This window comes from Pelodiscus sinensis, chromosome 24, assembly GCF_049634645.1.
Source record: "Pelodiscus sinensis isolate JC-2024 chromosome 24, ASM4963464v1, whole genome shotgun sequence".
In the NCBI taxonomy this organism is placed as follows: Eukaryota; Metazoa; Chordata; order Testudines; family Trionychidae; genus Pelodiscus; species Pelodiscus sinensis.
Genome location: NC_134734.1, coordinates 6,414,258 through 6,431,763, shown reverse-complemented (window position 1 = coordinate 6,431,763; position 17,506 = coordinate 6,414,258). Strand labels below are relative to the sequence as shown.

The 17,506-nt window shown below is 51.6% G+C and overlaps 1 protein-coding gene across 1 annotated transcript in view; it reads left to right on the top strand.

Moving 5' to 3' along the window:
- Positions 1–4,067: 4,067 nt before the first annotated feature.
- LOC102448090 (membrane-spanning 4-domains subfamily A member 4A-like) overlaps positions 4,068–17,506 on the top strand; it is a 29,291-nt gene continuing 15,852 nt past the window's right edge. Inside the window, exon 1 of the mRNA XM_006123497.4 lies at positions 4,068–4,090. The gene's annotated coding sequence lies outside the window, so the exon portion shown is untranslated. The remainder of the gene's footprint in view (positions 4,091–17,506) is intronic.

Below are 17,506 nucleotides of genomic sequence, written 5' to 3'. Positions count from 1 at the left end.
CAGCAGCACCCGAGCTGCTCTGCCCCAGGCGTCCCCAAGTTAGCCGCTGCTGAAACTGACCAGCGGCTGACTACAGGAAGCCCGAGGCAGAGTTGCTCTGCCCCGGGCTTCCTGGAATCAGCTGCTGATCAGTTTCAGCAGCAGCTGACTTGGGGACGCCTGGGGTTCTTAAGTTGAATCTGTATGTAAGTCAGAACTGGTGTCCAGATTCAGCGACTGAATCTGGAGCCAGTTCCGACTTATATACAGATTCAACTTAAGAACAAACCTACAGTCCCTATCTTGTACGTAACCCGGGGACTGCCTGTATTTTGCCCACGTTCACAGTGTACATTTTTAGCATTTTTCCATTGTAACGATTAATTTCCAAAATGTTTGTTCAAGCATAGGAACATTTTTCCCCCAAAATTATCACAGTCAATCCTCCTTTCTCTTCTATGAAAAAAAATACAAGTTATTCACCACAGAAGAATCTCTCACAGGCAGCTGATGCAGGCAGAGGTCTGTTGGCCCTGATACACAGCTCCCTAATTCTAGGAAAAGACTGCAGCAGATCCATGGTCCCTCGTGAAGAGGACAAATACTCATCAAGCTTATTTGCAGTTTCATTTGTCTAAAACGACACAGTCTCTTATCTTTTCTAATCCCAGTTTCATGCTTGTTCCAAGTGGTCCTAACATTTGGCTTCAAGATGTCAGCTGCTATTACCTCCAGGTCCTCAGATATTTCACCAAAACACTTCTGAATGCCACACTGAAGTCCTTCTACCAGTGGCTCAAGAGGGCATCTTGTTCCTTTGCAGTTTTGAAACCATCTAGGCTGTGTCTACATTGGCATCCCTTTCCGGAAAAGGGATGCTAATGAGACACTTCGGAATTGCAAATCCGCGGGGGATTTAAATACCCCCGCGGCATTTGCATTTACATGGCTGCTGCTTTTTTGCGGCTCGGGGTTTTTGCCGGAGAAAAGCGCCAGTTTAGACACGATTTTCCGGAAAATAAGCCCTTTTCCGGAAGATCCCTTATTCCTAAGGGATCTTCCGGAAAAGGGCTTATTTTCTGGAAAATCGCATCTACACTGGCGCTTTTCTCCGGCAAAAACCCCGAGCCAGAAAAAACCGGCAGCCATGTAAATGCAAATGCTGCGGGGGTATTTAAATCCCCCGCGGATTTGCAATTCTGAAGTGTCTCATTAGCATCCCTTTTCCGGAAAGGGATGCCAGTGTAGACACAGCCCTACAGTAAAACTTGTGTTATCTGGCATGCTCTGGGATTAGGGCATTCCGGTTATCTGAGGGTCCCATCAAGCTAGGAAAAACCAATGGATAATAATAGTAAATCTCAGGTTTTTAATATTGGTAGTTTTGTAGTGTGAGGCAGTTGGTCTCATATTTCTATTTTGAGTTAAAGATGATTAGTACTTCTTAAATAATAAATTGTCAAGCCATGGTAAACCAAGCCAGGCTTATGCGCCTGAAGATGTGACAGTATTGTGGCTGGGGGCAATGCCGGTTAACAAAGTTTTCTGGTTAACAGAGTGCCAGATATCAAAGGTTTCACTGTAGTATAATTTAAACTTGAAAAACAACAAACAGTCTGGTAGCTCTTTATAGACTGACAAAACATACAGATGGTATCATGACACAGCCCACTTCTTTAGATTACCGGAGTTTTGAGTTTAGGATGTGCAGACCCAAAATAAATAGGTCTGCACATCCTAAACGCAAAACTCAGGTGATACCATCTATATGTTTTGTTAGTCTATAAAGAGCTACCAGACTGTTGTTTTTTAAGTTTATCCTGTATAGACTAACTCGGCTATCCTCTGAAGCTGGTATAATTTAGGCAGCATCCATTCCATTAGTGTGCTTGTCTCTGCTTGGAGAATATTTAGTGCCTTCACCACTGGGCCCATGACTATGGCATATTCTGCCAATAAAATCAGCTCTGCTGGATTCAGCCTGTAGAATAATCAATGCATAATATTAATTAATAAAAATACAGAATGATCAGGGTTTTTTTTTAACAAAAATAAAAGTATAAAGCAAAGAACTTCTTCTTACATATTAATTTTGAGTTCTGGAAACATATTTCTCATCGACCCTTCTCCTTGTTCATTCAGTATGCACCGAATTCTCTCCACAGTCATGAACACAAAGTTCTATCTTTTCTGGCTTGGCCAAATGAACTGTGGCTTGCATTCTACTTCCACCGTTTTTGCGTCAATTGCTGAGAGTTCAGTTTTATTTCATAGTGCTTAGCATCTGGCAAAAGTGGACCTGTCCATCTCTTTTTAGATGTCATTTGATTCTTCCTGTACCACATCTATAGATGAAAGGAGGTTCCGCAAGTGGAAAGCTGAATGGTGGTGTTTTGGTACAATTTATTCATGGCTGTTATCTGTGTCCAGGATGTCTTCAGTTTTGTGAAATTCAGCTCATCAACATGAAAACCTGTTGTTGAAAACACAATTGAGAGACCCCCTCAAAAAACCCCCAAGTCATACTGATGTGTCCCCCAACTGATAAACCTTGTTCCCCTGGTGCTCCAGTCCCACAGCGGAGGAGGGAGGGGAGAGGAAGCATGGATTACCAAGCTTCTGTGTTTCCCATTGGCCAAATTGTCTCATCACTGCATGATGATCACATGCTTTGCACATGTGCAGTGGAGCCATTTCAGAGTTTCTTGAGGTGCACCTGTGCATATGCTGATGTGGGGGATAGTGAGAGCATGGAGTGAGGCATATCAGGACAGCGGCTTTTGTAGTTTCACAGAGCATGCTCAGTATAACTCAAGCAGCAAATGTGGGGAGCAGAGTCTATTTGCCTTCCCCCCACACACTTATCTCTTTCTAGGGATATGAATGCACTTGAAAATTCATTTTAAATGTTTTGTGTGTGTATTTATTTATTTAATTTTTGCCAGACAGTTTAGCAATTAGGTGACAGGAGCCCTGTATCAGATTCCCATATAGCCACTCATCTCTAATATTAACATGTTCTCACATGTTGTGAAAAGTCACTTTGTAGTATTTAAAAGTACTCGGGATCTTTTTCAGAGGGATAAGGCAACACGCAACATTTATTGAACACACATAGAATAATCAGTACTTATCATATGCATATTATATATATATGTCACTCATGCACTCACACACACACACACACAAGCACACTCCATCTTGCTGTTGTTACCAACTAGTCGCTCCCCTTAACTTCACTGGCCAGGTGAGTTAGATGGGGGAGGGATGGAGCCGGGCTTCTGCCGATCTGGATCGATGCTCCGATGGTGACAAGATGAAACCCGGGGTCTTCTGCAAGACACCTCACTTTTATAGATTCAAAATCTGGGTCTGTGTCCGTTGGGCCCTTTGTGCTGCTACTCTCTGGGTGTTGTCCCGATGCTGTTCAGAGAGGGTGTTTACCAAAGAAGGTGCTGGCCTCTAATCCCCAAAGAGGTCAATATGTCTGCTCTTCTTTCTTGAGCCCACTTGACACCTTGGGTCTGGCTTCCACCCCCTCTTCAACTGTTGTAGCTGTCTGGAGGTGCTTGGCTCCCAAGTCTTACTCATTCACACCTCATTCATTCAACAGGGCAATTGATTACAGAGTGGGGCAGTGTTTCCCAATTGGTGCTCCGGGGAACCCTGGGGTTCTGTGAAGCAAAACTAGGGGTTCTGTGAGGAGCCAGCACTCCCCTGATCCCTCTGAAAGATAGAGAGCCATCTAGCTAGCAGAGGCATGGGCGGTGAGTTGTGTGGGCTCATGGTGCCCATGCTCCACCAATATTTGGAGCTGGAGCGGGCCCTGTCCCCCCCGCGCGTCCTCCCACCCCGACCCCAGAGCGTCTCTCCCCCGTCCCCGTCCCATCCCTGCTGTGCGCAACCTTCACTGAGTTCCCCCTTGCTGGTTGCTGTTGCCCTGCGCGGCTTGCTCAAACCGATGGGCAGGAGATGCCCGGGCGTGACATAACGTCACAGCCCAGGATTTTAAAACTGCTGGACGCTGCGTTGCGCCATGTGGCTGAGTTTCAGGTTCAGAGTCCAGGGACGGAGCGTGCAGACTCCAGCCCCGCAAAGTGGAAGGCAGAAGGTAGGGGAAGGGCTGGGAGAGGAAGGGGCTTGTGCGGAGGGGAAAGGGAGAGAGGGAAGAGAGGGGAAGGCACCAAAAGGACAGGATAGAGGAGAGACAAATGCCAGGGGACCAAGTGCAGACAATGAGGAAAAAGGCAGGAGGGGAGGTGTCAGTGGGAGGGAGACAGGGTGATGCTGGGAGGGGAGAGGGTAAGGGCATTGGTGACTAGAGGGGGGAGGAGGAGGTACTGGGAGAAGGCTTGAAAGAAGGAGTGGGCATGAGGAAGGCCAGGATGGAGCAAGTCATGTGTGAGGGCACAGGGGCATGAGGGGAATGGGGACAGAGGGTGGTGAGGGGGTGGACATCATGGAGAAAGAGGGCAAAGGGGATAGGGGCAGTGATGGAAGAGGGAGGCAACAGGAGGGTGCAGGAGTAAGAGAAGGTGCAAGTGCCAGGGGATTCTGGGGGTGAAGCAGAAGGGCAGACACCTGCAGGGGAGGGACCAGCACCAGAGGAGAGATGCAGGGCAGGTTTTTAGAGGGAGGTGTAAGGCGAGGGGATGAGGAGAGGTAGCTCACATGATCAGAGTAGGGCTACTGGAGGAGTGGGCACAGGGAGGAGAGAAGGGCTGGTGGATGGGGGCAGATTGCAGGAGGGCTGAGGGCAGTGAGAAAGGCAGGAGTCAGGACAGCAGAGGTGGGTGTTGAGTTGGGGGGCAGCAGGCACCAGGGGAGCTGATGGAACAAGAGGAGGAGACATGGAAGTAGAGAGAAAAGGTAAAGGTTTAAAAATATTTATTAATAACTTGGGTACCACAGTGGCACATCCAGACAATCCACATGAACTCAGTACAGGTGCACAACACAAAATTCATTTTGCTCACGCAAGGAAACTCATAGGCTATGTCTACACTGGCGGTTTCTTGTGCAAGAACATCTTGTGCAAGAACACATCCACACTGCCATGTGCAAGCTGTGCTTTTGCACAAGAGCATCTATGGCAGTGTGGATGCTCTCTTGCCCAAGAAAGTGCCAATAGCCATTTTAGCCATAGGGCTTTCTTGCGCAAGAAATTCATGTTGCTTGTCCACAGTGGCCTCTTGCACAAGAACAGTTGCGCAAAAGGGCTTATTCCTGAGCGGGAGCATCATAGGGTATGTCTACACTACAGCACAAATTCGAACTAACTTAATTCGAATTAGTTAATTCGAACTAAGCTAATTCGAACTAGTGCATCTAGACCTAAAAACTAGTTCGAATTAGCATTTTGCTAATTCGAACTAGCATGTCCACATTGAGTGGACCCTGAACCGAGGTTAAGGATGGCCGGAAGCAGTGCCAGCAGGGCATCAGATTAGGACTTGGAGCGTGGAGCTGCTGTCTCAGGCTAGCCGAGGGCTGTGCTTAAAGGGACCCAACCCCCACCCCAGACAAACAGTTCTCAGGGGTTCCCCGCTTGCAAAGCAGTCCTGGCTTGGAGTGCCCTGAGTGCCCACACTCAGCACATCACAGCACTCGGCCATCACCCCAGCTGCACTTGCCGCAGGCTGCCATCCGGGGTGGGGGGGCAATCAAGGGGCTTCAGGAGAGCTTCCACCCCGAGGAGCCCGCAGAGCCAGCCCAGTCCTCCCCATCGGGGGTTCGTATCCCATTCCTCCCTCACCTCATTCCACTTACCCCTCCCTAGCCCCCCTTCCTCATGTACAAAATAAAGGACACATGTTCAAAAATAGAAACTCTCTTTATTGAACAAAACTCGGGGAGACTGGGAAAAGGAGGTGGGAGAGGGGAAGAGAGAGGGTGGGAGAGGGGAGGGCAACTAAAATGATCAGGGGTTTGGAACAGGTCCCATATGAAGAGAGGCTAAAGAGAGTGGTGTGGAGATGGTGCATAAAGAAAAAGTCTTCATTAGTTCCCATAATAGAAGGACAAGAGGACACCAAATGAAATGAATGGGTAGCAGGCTTCAAACTAATAACAGAAAGTTCTTCTTCACAAAGCAAATGGTCAACCTGTGGAACTCCTTGCCACAGGAGGCTGTGAAGGCTAGAACTAGAACAGAGTTTAGAGAGAAGTTAGATAAATTCATGGAGGTTTGGTCCAGGGAGTGGTATTAGCCAGGGGGTAGGAATGGTGTCCCTGGCCTCTGTTTGTGGAAGGCTGGAGATGGATGGCACGAGACAAATGGCTTGGTCATTGTCTTCGGTCCATCCCCTCCGGGGTAGCTGGTGTTGGCCGCTGTCGGCAGACAGGTTACTGGGCTAGATGGACCTTTGGTCTGACCCAGGACGGCCATTCTAAGCTCAGGGCTCAGGGTTGGGGGTCTCAGTGGACCACCTTGATTTTCATGCAAACCTGCTCCTGGGTGGCCAGGCTGGAAGTTATCCTGTCCTAGACGGCCACTTTCCTGTGCCTAGTGCAGAGGTCGTGGATGAGGTCCACGATGTCTGCACTAGACCAGGTGGGCACCCGCCTCTTGCAGCCCCGGGCAGGCTCCTGGGAGCTGCCAGCCTGGTCCCGGGAAGAGGCGGAGGGCTGGGTGGCAGCAGGTGGCTGGCTTGTGCCGTGCCAGGTGTAGGATCTGCTGGCTGGGTGCTGGCAGGCTTGCACCTGGCACGGGCACCGTAGCCAGCCCGTGCCCCTTTAAGGGCTCCGGGGCCGAGAGGGGGGCAGAAGAGTTTCCCTGGTTTGCCCAGAGTGGCCACCAGGGCAAGCTGGGGAGGGCTAGCCTCCCACTAGTTTGAATTAAGTGGCTACACAGCCCTTAATTCGAACTACTTAATTCGAACTAGGCGCTAGTCCTCGTGGAATGAAATTTACCTAGTTCGAATTAAGCGCTCCGCTAGTTTGAATTAAGTTCGAACTAGCGGTTTGCTAGTGTAGCGCCTATTAAAGTTAATTCGAACTAACGTCTGTTAGTTTGAATTAACTTTGTAGTGTAGACATACCCATAGTTCTTGCGCAAGAAGCCCTGATTTCATACATGAGAACGTCAGAGTACTTGCGCAAGAACACACGGCCAGTGTAGACAGGAAGCCAATTTTTGTGCAAGAGCAGCCGCTTTGGTGCAAAATCACACCAGTGTAGACACAGCCAAGGGGAGGGAGGGAGGGAGGCAGGGACAGGGAATCAGCACTGGCTCAGCATGTCTGCATGGTTTGGGGGAAGGTGCAGGGAAATTCAGCTCAGCTGGGTTGCAGAGTGGGGAGGTCTGGGGAGCTGGGCTGGGCTGTGGGGTGGGTGTGTGTGTGTGTAGCTCAGAGCTCAGTTTGGCTGCAGGAGGAGGGAGGTGCTGGGAACCGGGGCTAGACTCAAGGGGTATGTCTACACTACCCCCCTAGTTCGAACTAGCGGGGGTAATGTAGTCATACGGAGTTGCAAATGAAGCCCGGGATTTGAATTTCCCGGGCTTCATTTGCATGAAGCCGGCCGGCGCCATTTTTAAATGCCGGCTACTTCGGACTCCGTGCCGCGCGGCTACACGCGGCTTGGACTAGCTAGTTCGGATTAGGCTTCCTATTCCGAACTAGCTGTACACCTCGTTCCACGAGCTGGTGCTGCATTCCCTTGGATTGTGGGGGATGGTTTTGGGGGAGGTGCAGGGAACCAGTGGGGGTGGGCAGCTCAGTTGGGTTGCAGGGGATAGAGGTGCAAAGAAGCCTAGTGGGGAGCAGGGAAACCAGGAACCCTGAAATGACCTCCCCTGGTCCAAAAATACCTCATCTGGGACCAGTCAGGTCCAGAGGGTGCCAGATCAGGGAAGTCCAACTCCTACCCAACTCCCCTCCTTGCACCCTCCCTTGTAGCCAGACACCCTACCCCCAATCTGCTCCTGCTCCCTTCCCCTGACCAGACACCCTACATCCAGCCTGCTTCTGCACCCTACCTACCACCCAGACCTTGCCCCCTTCCAAACCCCACCTCCCTCCCAGATCCTGCACCCCTTCCCTATCTCGCTCCTTGGTAGCCTTGCCATTCACCCTAGCAACTAGCACGACCCTGTCCCTGACCCCAGCACCCTGCCTCACACCCCAGGACTCAGCACCGCCCTGGCCCCAGCACCTTGCCAGTCACCCTAGTGCCCAGCAGGACCATGTCCCTGACCCCAGCACCCCAACAGCTGCCTGCCCCAGCACCTTGCACCAGCACCCCACCACCTGAGCCAGCATCCTTCCACCCAGCAGCATCCTCTCCCCATCCCCAGCACCCACTTTCACTCTGTCCACTGCCCCCACCAGCACCTTTGGGACCACATTAGTGAGGTTTGGGGTGTGACGGCGTGTTGGGGGTCCCCCGTCTCCTGCACCCCGAAATGGCACGAACAGACTTCACCAGCCAGTAGAATACAGGTGGTTTATTGCTCCTCCACAATACAGCACAGCACAGATGTAATCTAGTTACAGGAACTGGGGGCTAAGAGGCCTCAGTGCCCCCCTTGAGATAGGGGAATCCCAGCCCCCTCACCAGTTCCTTCTCCCCTGCTTTCCAGCCAGGGCCACCTCTCCAAGCCCTGCCCCCAGCCAGGGCAGCATTCCACCTCCCTTTGTTTCTCCCCATGGGGGGTTGGTTCAACCCGTATGGAGTCACCTTTGCATAATAAGGTTTTCCCTGCTGGGTCTTGCTCCAGACAGCAGGGGTCACCACACCCCAGCAAGTACCCCCACTACGTCACAGTTCTCCCCCCTCCGAGAGCGAACTGAGCAGGGTCACTCCGCTCGTGACCTAGGGAAGTTTGGGCCCCTTGCCACGGGACAGCGCGTCGGCGATGATGTTGGCGCTCCCCTTGATGTGGATCACTTCCATGTCGTAGTCCTGCAGGAGCAGGCTCCACCGCAGCAGCTTGGCGTCGGTCCCCTTCATCTGGTGCAGCCAGGTCAGGCGGCAGTGGTCGGTGTACACCATGAAATGCCGGCCAAACAGGTACGGCTGCAGCTTTTGCAGGGCCCACACCATGGCCAGGCATTCCCTCTCTACGGTCGCGTAGCTCCGCTCCCGGGGCAGCAGCTTCCTGCTCAGGTACACGATGGGGTGACGTTCCCCTTTCTCGTCCGCCTGCATCAGCACCGCCCGCAGCCCAGTGTCCGAGGCGTCGGTAAACACGATAAAGGGCTTCTCAAAGTCCGGGTTTACCAGCCCCTTGCTTGCTCTGGCTACGGGTGGTGACCAGCGTCCGGTGGGGTCCATCTGGCCACTCCTCCAGGCCACTCCCCATCAGCACGTCGGTGGGCAAGTGCGGGTGCACCCCCACTTCCTTAGGGTATGTCTGCACTACCCCACTAGTTCGAACTAGCGGGGTAATGTAGGCATACCGAACTTGCAAATGAAGCCCGGGATTTGAATTTCCCGGGCTTCATTTGCATAAGCGGGGAGCCACCATTTTTAAATCCCCGCTGGTTCGAACCCCGTGCAGCGCGGCTACACGGGGCTCGAATTAGGTAGTTCGGACTAGGATTCCTATTCCGAACTACCGGTACACCTCGTGCGGTATGCCTACATTACCCTCCTAGTTCGAACTAGGAGGGTAGTGTAGACATACCCTTGGGGCCCTCCTTGGCCTCCCATTTCAGATTCACCCTGGCTACGGGTACCTTAAATGGGGTGCTGTCTATGCCCCTCAGTGTCAGCTGAGTGTCGGGTAGCATACGGTCTGGGGCCACTACGTCGGGTCGGGCCAGCGCCATCTCCGCCCCCGTGTCCCAGAAACCCGTCACCTTCCTACCATCCACCTCCAGGGGTATGAGGCAGTCCCTCCGTAGGGGCCGCCCTGCCCCCACCCGGTACACGGAGAAATCTGCCTCCCGAGGGTCAGACCTCCCAGAGGAGGTACACTGAGCATCCTTTTCCCCCCCCGAGTGGAGGTTTGCTGGCCAGCCCCTGCCTCTGGGGCAGCCTGCCCTTCCTCCCGCCCCAGCCAGTTAACCCTGGAAAGTCCCAGGTCATGGGACCTGTTCTTGCGTCTGGTGCATTGAGCCCTCTTGTGGCCTCGTTGCCCACAGTGATGGCAAGTTAGGTTCTGTGGGCCCGTTTGGGTCGGCTCTGCCCGGGCCCTGGCTGGTTTTCTGGGGTATCGATGACTGGTCCTGGTCCCTGGGGCTCGCCTCGGAAGTGCCTCTCTCCGTCGCTCAGCCAAGAATTGGTCTCTGCGCGATTCCCTTTCTCTCCGGGACTCCCGTTCACACCCGGACCGGCTCTCCGTGAACTCATCTGCCAGTCTCCCAGCCTCCTGGGGGTTCTCTGGTCTCCGGTCCTTGAGCCACAGCCTCAGTTTGGGTGGGCATGCTTCATAGAACTGCTCCATCAGGACCAGCTTGAGCAGCTCCTCTGCGGTCTGGGCTCCGACTCCAGACACCCACTTGCGGCCATATTGCGACAGGCGGGAGGCCAGATCCACATAGGTCTCCCGTGGCCCTTTCTGTACCCCCCGGAACTTCTTCCTGTACATCTCGGGGGTCAGCCCGAACTTGTGCAGCAGGGCCTCCTTGACTCGGTTGTAATCCCCTGGCTGTAGGTCCTCCAGCTGACTGAGCACTCCGGCCGCCTCCTGGTTCAGTGCGGGGTTGAGCTCCTGCAGCCAGTCAGCTGGGGGAACCCGTTGCAGTCCACAGGCCCTCTCAAAGGAGCTGAAGAACCCGTCTATGTCGCCCATGTCCTTCAATTGGGCCACCATGAGCCTCTCCAAGCGTCTGGCAGTCCCGGGACCCTGGGGCCCATCCGCACTTGGAGCAGCCGATGCCCCGCCGGTTCTCCGCTCTGCCATGGCCAGCTCATGCTGTCGCTGCCTCTCTCGGTCCTGGCGGTCCCTTTCTCGATCTTGGCGCTCCTTCTCTCGGTCCTGGCGGTCCCTCTCTCGGTCCTCTGCTTCCAATTCCTTTATCCGCAGCTGGATCTCCAGCCGCCGCAGCTCTGCTGGGCTGGCCTCTGCCCTAGATGGGCTACAGCTTGCAGGCCTCCCGGGAGACGCTGTCTCATCTCTCCGGTGGGTTCCAGCGCTCCTCCCCCTCTCTGAGCCTGACACACTCTCGGGGGGGGGGGTCTGGCTGCTTCCCCTGGGGACAAGATCCTGGCCCTGTGGCTGGTCATTCTCTTCCAGCTGGGCAATCAGCTGGGCCTTGGCTGCTTTCCGCACAGGCAAGCCCCTCTCTCTGCACAGCCCCACCAGCTCTGCCTTCAAGAGTTGGGTGCAGGCCATCTGCCCGCTGGTCCCCTTGGTGCAGACTCACCAGTCTAGTGCTGCAGCACCCCACGATTCCCAGGAACCGCTTCGCTCTGTCTCCAGCACGCTTGCTCCAGGGCTCTTGCTTCTACGGCGCCTTGTCGCTTACCGCTGGAAGCTCCATCCATGGGGTGCAGTGCATCCTGCTCCTGACACCAGTGTGACGGCGCGTTGGGGGTCCCCCGTCTCCTGCACCCCGAAATGGCACAAACAGACTTCACCAGCCAGTAGAATACAGGTGGTTTATTGCTTCTCCACGATACAGCACAGCACAGATGTAATCTAGTTACAGGAACTGGGGGCTAAGAGGCCTCAGTGCCCCCCTTGAGATAGGGGAATCCCAGCCCCCTCCCCAGTTCCTTCTCCCCTGCTTTCTAGCCAGGAACTAACTCCACCTCTCCAAGCCCTGCCCCCAGGAAGTGGGTCTGGCCCACGAAAGCTCATCATCTAATAAACCATCTTGTTAGTCTTTAAAGTGCTACATTGTCCTGCATTTTGCCCCAGCCAGGGCAGCATTCCACCTCCCTTTGTTTCTCCCCATGGGAGTATGGAGTCACCTTTGCATAATAAGGTTTTCCCTGCTGGGTCTTGCTCCAGACAGAAGAGGTCACCACAGCCCAGCAAGTACCCCCACTACGTCACAGTGGGGTTTTTGGGAGGGTTGGTTGTTTTTTTGTTTGGTTTTTTTTGCATCTCACTTGTGTGGCTCCAACTGACTTTTCTGTGTGTCAGTGACCCTTCACTCAAAACAGGTTCCTCACCCTTCTCATAAATAAAGACAATGCTAAAACCTTTTGAGTTTGACATATTTTATTTAAAAATGAAGCCAGGCCAACAAGCCCCCAATTGGGGCCAAACCCCCATCTCACTGCAGCATCATAACACTCCTGCACCACCTGACCCCAAACCTGAGCCTATCATACACTGGACCCCCCTGTCCTGAGCCTCTTACATCCCCAAACTCCTGCATCCCCACATCCTCAGTCTTCTGCCACCACACTCCTGCACCGTCCACATATGGCAAATCTGTGTCCTGAGCTCATCATACTCACAGCCTCCTTGCCCTGAGTCCCTCACGTATCCAGCCCAAACTCCTGCACCCTCACATCCACAAGCCCATGGCTTGCTCAACACCCCAACCTTCCACCTGAACCCAACACTCCCGAGCCTGGAGCCCCCTCCCCAAGCCAGCATCCCCTTCTCCTGCATCCAAATTCCCTCCCAGAGCTTGCACTCCTCACCCCTTCCCACACCCAAATCCCTCATTCCCACACCACACCTCCTGTTTCAACCTAGTGAGAGTATATAAAGGCTGGGAATAGCAAGTGATGGAGAGATGGGGAACAGAGTGGATGAGGCCTCAAGGAAGGGAGGTGGGGGGTCTTGGGGAAGGAATGTGATTTTCATGCATTGGTGGGGATTTTCATGAATTGGTGGGTCCCTCTCCCCCCCCCCCCCCTTTTTTTTTTGCTTGACAAACCTAGGGGTTCCTTGAAAAGCTGAAAAGGGTTCCTCGGCCAAATAAAATTGGGAAACACTGGAGTGGGGGGAAGAGAGTGGGAGGAAGATCTTATTCTACTCCTAGCAAAAGACATTTTTACCACTTTAACTATATACTCAGTTTTCTACAAGTTTTCTATATAGGGTTCTAATACAAAGTTACAAGGTTATATGGTCTAATACAAAGTTACAAGGTTATATGGAGAGGCACAATGCCAAGTCATATGAAATAATATACTTAATACGTAGATTTATCTACAACTTAAGGGACACTTAATTCCAAACATATAATTTTAGATGGTTTGAACATATCTGCATTAATTCTTCAACATGTGGGCATAGCATGATATACAGGCAATATGGTATTCTCCGTCTTGTCTATTCCTTTCCTAATGAGTCCCAATAATCTGTAAGATTTGTTTTTTTATACTGCACTGCACATTGAACAGATGTTTTCAGAGAACTATCCACAATGATTCTAAGATCTCTTCCTGGAGTGGTAACAGATATTTTAGATCCCATCATTTCCTTGAGCATATTTGGGATTATACTTTTCCATGTGCAATACTAATCAATGGATTACCTCTGCCTTTGCATTGCCCAATTACCTACTTTTGTAAGATCCCTTTGTGACTCTTTCCATTGAGCTTTTCAATTTCATTTTGATTAATTTTCTATTATCTGCAACAGTTGCCATCCCACTGTTTGCCACCTTTTTCAAGATCATTTAAAAGTTTAACTTTACTGGCCCAATTGCAAATTCCTGCATCATAGCCCTAATTGCTATTCCTCCCTCTGCCCGTCCCCAGCTCTTTTTTTATGACAAAGTCACTGCTAACTAAGCTCTTTCAGATAATGTAATATAAAAATTTAGTTTTTGTCTAAAATACTACTTTGGTAAAAGTCACAGCCACACAAATAATTTAGTTGAGTAAAGTTCAAATTTCTAGCAAGGGGACTTGAGAATTCTAAGGAAGTATTTATCTGTACCTAGCAATTCTTTCTGTGATTATCATATAGCACCTGCTATCCTTTATTTTTAGTGTTCTAGTACTTCATTCTGGAGGCCATAATATTCAGCCTGGAATCCTAATAAAAAAGCATCCCACTGCCCTCCCACTAGTGTCTGCTTGAACCACGTGGATCATCACGTGGTGGGATGCCGGACACACCTGAACCACCTTGACAGATCCCCTCTCCTCATGCTCATCGCTCCATTCATATATCGAATGGAGAATAGACAGTCCTACAGCAGAACTGCAATGAAATCGTTGACACAGAAAGCATGGAAGCACTTCCTGATGGCAAATCCCTGCTCCTGCTAATGACCCCTCGCCTACCTACACCCAGGTCTTTATGTATCAGGCCAATTCTAGGAAAAAGTCCTATAACTATGGTTTTCCAAAATACTGAACATGGCTAATTGAATTACGAAGTCCCTCTAAGGCAGGGATCGAGAAACAATTGCCTGTAGACTGTGATGCTTTGGACTCCCTCCTTTCCCCTGTAACAAGGCAACTTGGCACTAGTGCTCTAGCCACGTGGTGGAGTGGCTTCAAGGTTTCTTGCCCCCTTTTCTACACTGGAGCAGGTGGGAAAGGTCTAGGTTAGACATTAGGAAAAACTATTTCACTAGGAGGGTGGGGAAGCGCTGGAATGGGTTACCTATGGAAGTAGTGGAGTCTCCATCCCTAGAGGTGTTTAAGTCTCGGCTTGACAAACTCTGGCCGGGTTGATTTAGTTGGGATTTGTCGTGCCTTGGGCAGGGGGCTAGACCTCCTGAGGTCTCTTCCAGCTCTATGATTCTATGATCAACCCATTTTGTCCTGCTGCTCTTGGTCTCTGCCTTGGAGCTGCCCCCCTGGCAGCCTCCTGCTTGCTGTACAAGGTGTGGTGGTGCTGATGTCAGGGTGTTCCTCCTCACCACATTCCTGTACCCTATCACCACACAGAGAGAAGGGGCTGGGGGGAGCTTAGGAGTGACACTCTCTGGCACTCTATGGTAACTGCTGCTCCTGGAAGTGGCTGGCATGTCCCTGCAGCCCCAGAGAAAGTTACTGCTGGGGGTCTCCATACTCTGTCCTTGCTGCAGACACCGCTCCTGTAGCTCCCATTGACCAGTAATGGGAAACTGTGGCCAGTAGAAGCTGTGGGCTCAGTGCTTGTAGAGGAGGGGCACCAAATGGCATCATGCCAGTGACTTTCAGGAGTGGTGCAGGGCCCAGGCCAAGGTAAGCCTGTCTTAACATCACTGGTGAAGCACCAGAAGCCATCACAGTTAAACAAAGCCCAGCCAGAGCCTGCTTCCTGAAACCCTGTCCCAGCCCTGAACCTCCTCCTACACCCAACCTCTTGCCGCAGATGTAAGTCCCCCTGCACCCAAACTCAGTGCCGGATCTTGCAACCTGAAGACCCTCCTGGACCATTGTCCCACCCAGGGCTAAGACCAGAGCCCCTCCTACACTCCAAACCCATAGGAACAAGCACAGGGCCTTCTCCCCAAATCCCTACCACCAGGGGCAGACGAGAGTTTTGTGGGGCCCAGGGCAGCACAATTTCGTGGGGCTCCCCTTTCGAGAGAAAATAGAAAAAAGGCATCAAATGTGCAAATTGAAGGCTATTTTTCATATTAAATGTGAATTGGGTAAATTTGATAGAAATTTAATTTAGTTGGATAATTTTTATTTTAATTATATTGTAATTCATTCTTAAACACAATTCTGCATTAATAATTAAACATTTTAATTTGTATTTAAGTTTACTATAGCTGTCTAGCTCTTTTGGCAGCACATTCTTCAATTATGTCAGTAAAGTCCATTTCTTTACACAGGTCGTTTTCAATCAATATAATCAAAAGATCTACAAAACACTCCTGGCTCACAGTAGATTCTCTTTGGCTGCCTCTGGCTGGTATTTGCCATGCGGCATTGGGTGTTTGGCAGCCAGGCATCATTGGGACTTGTGGGCCAGGTGGAGTGTGGGTGTTGGGGCTTGGGGGGCAGGCAGCATTAGGTGTTGGGATTAAAAAAATGAAAAGGACAAATCACATGTGATTTGTCCTTTTCATATTTGTTCATTTTTTTAATTGTATCCTTTGGTATATATGGTTGTGACTACTTTCTTCCACTATTTGATCTGAGGAAGTGGGTCTGGCCCACGAAAGCTCATCATCTAATAAACCATCTTGTTAGTCTTTAAAGTGCTACATTGTCCTGCATTTTGCTTCAACTAGTGGAAATAGGACATTCCTACAGGGAACTGTTAGTTAGTCTACAGTATAAGAAACTGCTGTCCTCTCAAACCCTAAGACCTAGCAAATTTCCATTCACTACTGGAGTAAGAAAGTCCTAGTGGAGGTAGGACATTCCTACAGGGAACAGTTACTTAGTCTGCAATATAAGAAACAGCTACCTTTCAAAGCCTCAGAAGTTTACCAGACCTAGCAAATTTCCATTCACCGCTGATGTGAGAAAGTCCTCGTTAAGGCAGGACATTCCTATGGGGAACAGTTACATAGTCTGCAGGGGTACGTCTACACTACAGCATTAATTTGAGTTAATTTGAAACAGTAAATTCGAATTAAGCTAATTCAAAATAATGCATCTATACACAAAACCTGTTTAGAAATAACGTTTTGCTATTTTGAAATAGCGCGTCCACACTGAGTGGACCATGAACCAAAGTTAAAGCTGGCCGGAACCGGTGCCGGCAGGGCATCAGGTTAGGACTTAGTGTGTGGAGCTGCTGCCTAAGGCTAACTGAGCTCTGTGCTTAAAGGGACCCTACCCCCACCCCAGACGGACAGTTCTCAGGGTTCCCCACTTGCTTATCTACCTCAATGAAGGACAGCAAAGCAGTCCTGTCTTGGAGTGCCCACACTTGGGACACCACGGCACTTGGCCACATGGAGCCAGAGCTGCCCCTGGGCACGCTGCTGCATTTCATGGGGTCATTGCCATCAGCTCGGCTGCACTTGCTGCAGGCTGCCATCTGGGGGGGGGGTCTATTGGGGGGCTGTCAGGATCCAGGAGGCCTTGCGGGAGAGCGTCCACCCCAAGGAGCCCTCAGAGCCACCCTGGTCCTCCCCACTGGAGGCTCATGCCCCATTCCTCCCTCACGTCCTTCCACTTACCCCTCCCTAGCCCCCCTTCCTGATGTCAAACAAAAGACACGTTTTTTCATAAACACGAACTGTCTTTATTTAACAAAACTGAGGAGGGGGAATGAAACTCTGGGGAGACTGGGGAAAGGAGGCAGGAGACGGAGAGGAGAGAGGGTGGGGGAAACTGGGAGGAGGGAGCTGGAAGGGGGAAGCAAGGGGAGGAAGGGGGAGGGGAAGCTCTGTGCTCAGGGGTGGGGGTCTTGTTGGGCCACATGTCTCCCAGCATGGTGGGTGCGGGGTCCTCGGCATCCCCGGGGGGATGGGGAGGAGGGTGTGGAGGCTGAGGTGGGGCGTGTGGAAATTGAGGAGGAGGGTGAGGAGGGAGAGGTGAGGGGGGGGCAGGAGTGGGAAGAGGAACAATAGCTGGGGGGGCAGCAGGCGCTGGGGTGGCATTGGGCGGCACACTCTGGAGCAGGGCCTGCAGGTGTGAGCACATGGCACGGTCCTGGGCAAGCTGCTCCCAGCAGAGCTGTAGGTCCTCCTGTACCCAGCCCTGGATGGTGTGGTGCAGGGCTCGCAGGGCCCCCAGGTGCTGCTCTTGGTACCCCTGCCATGTTGTG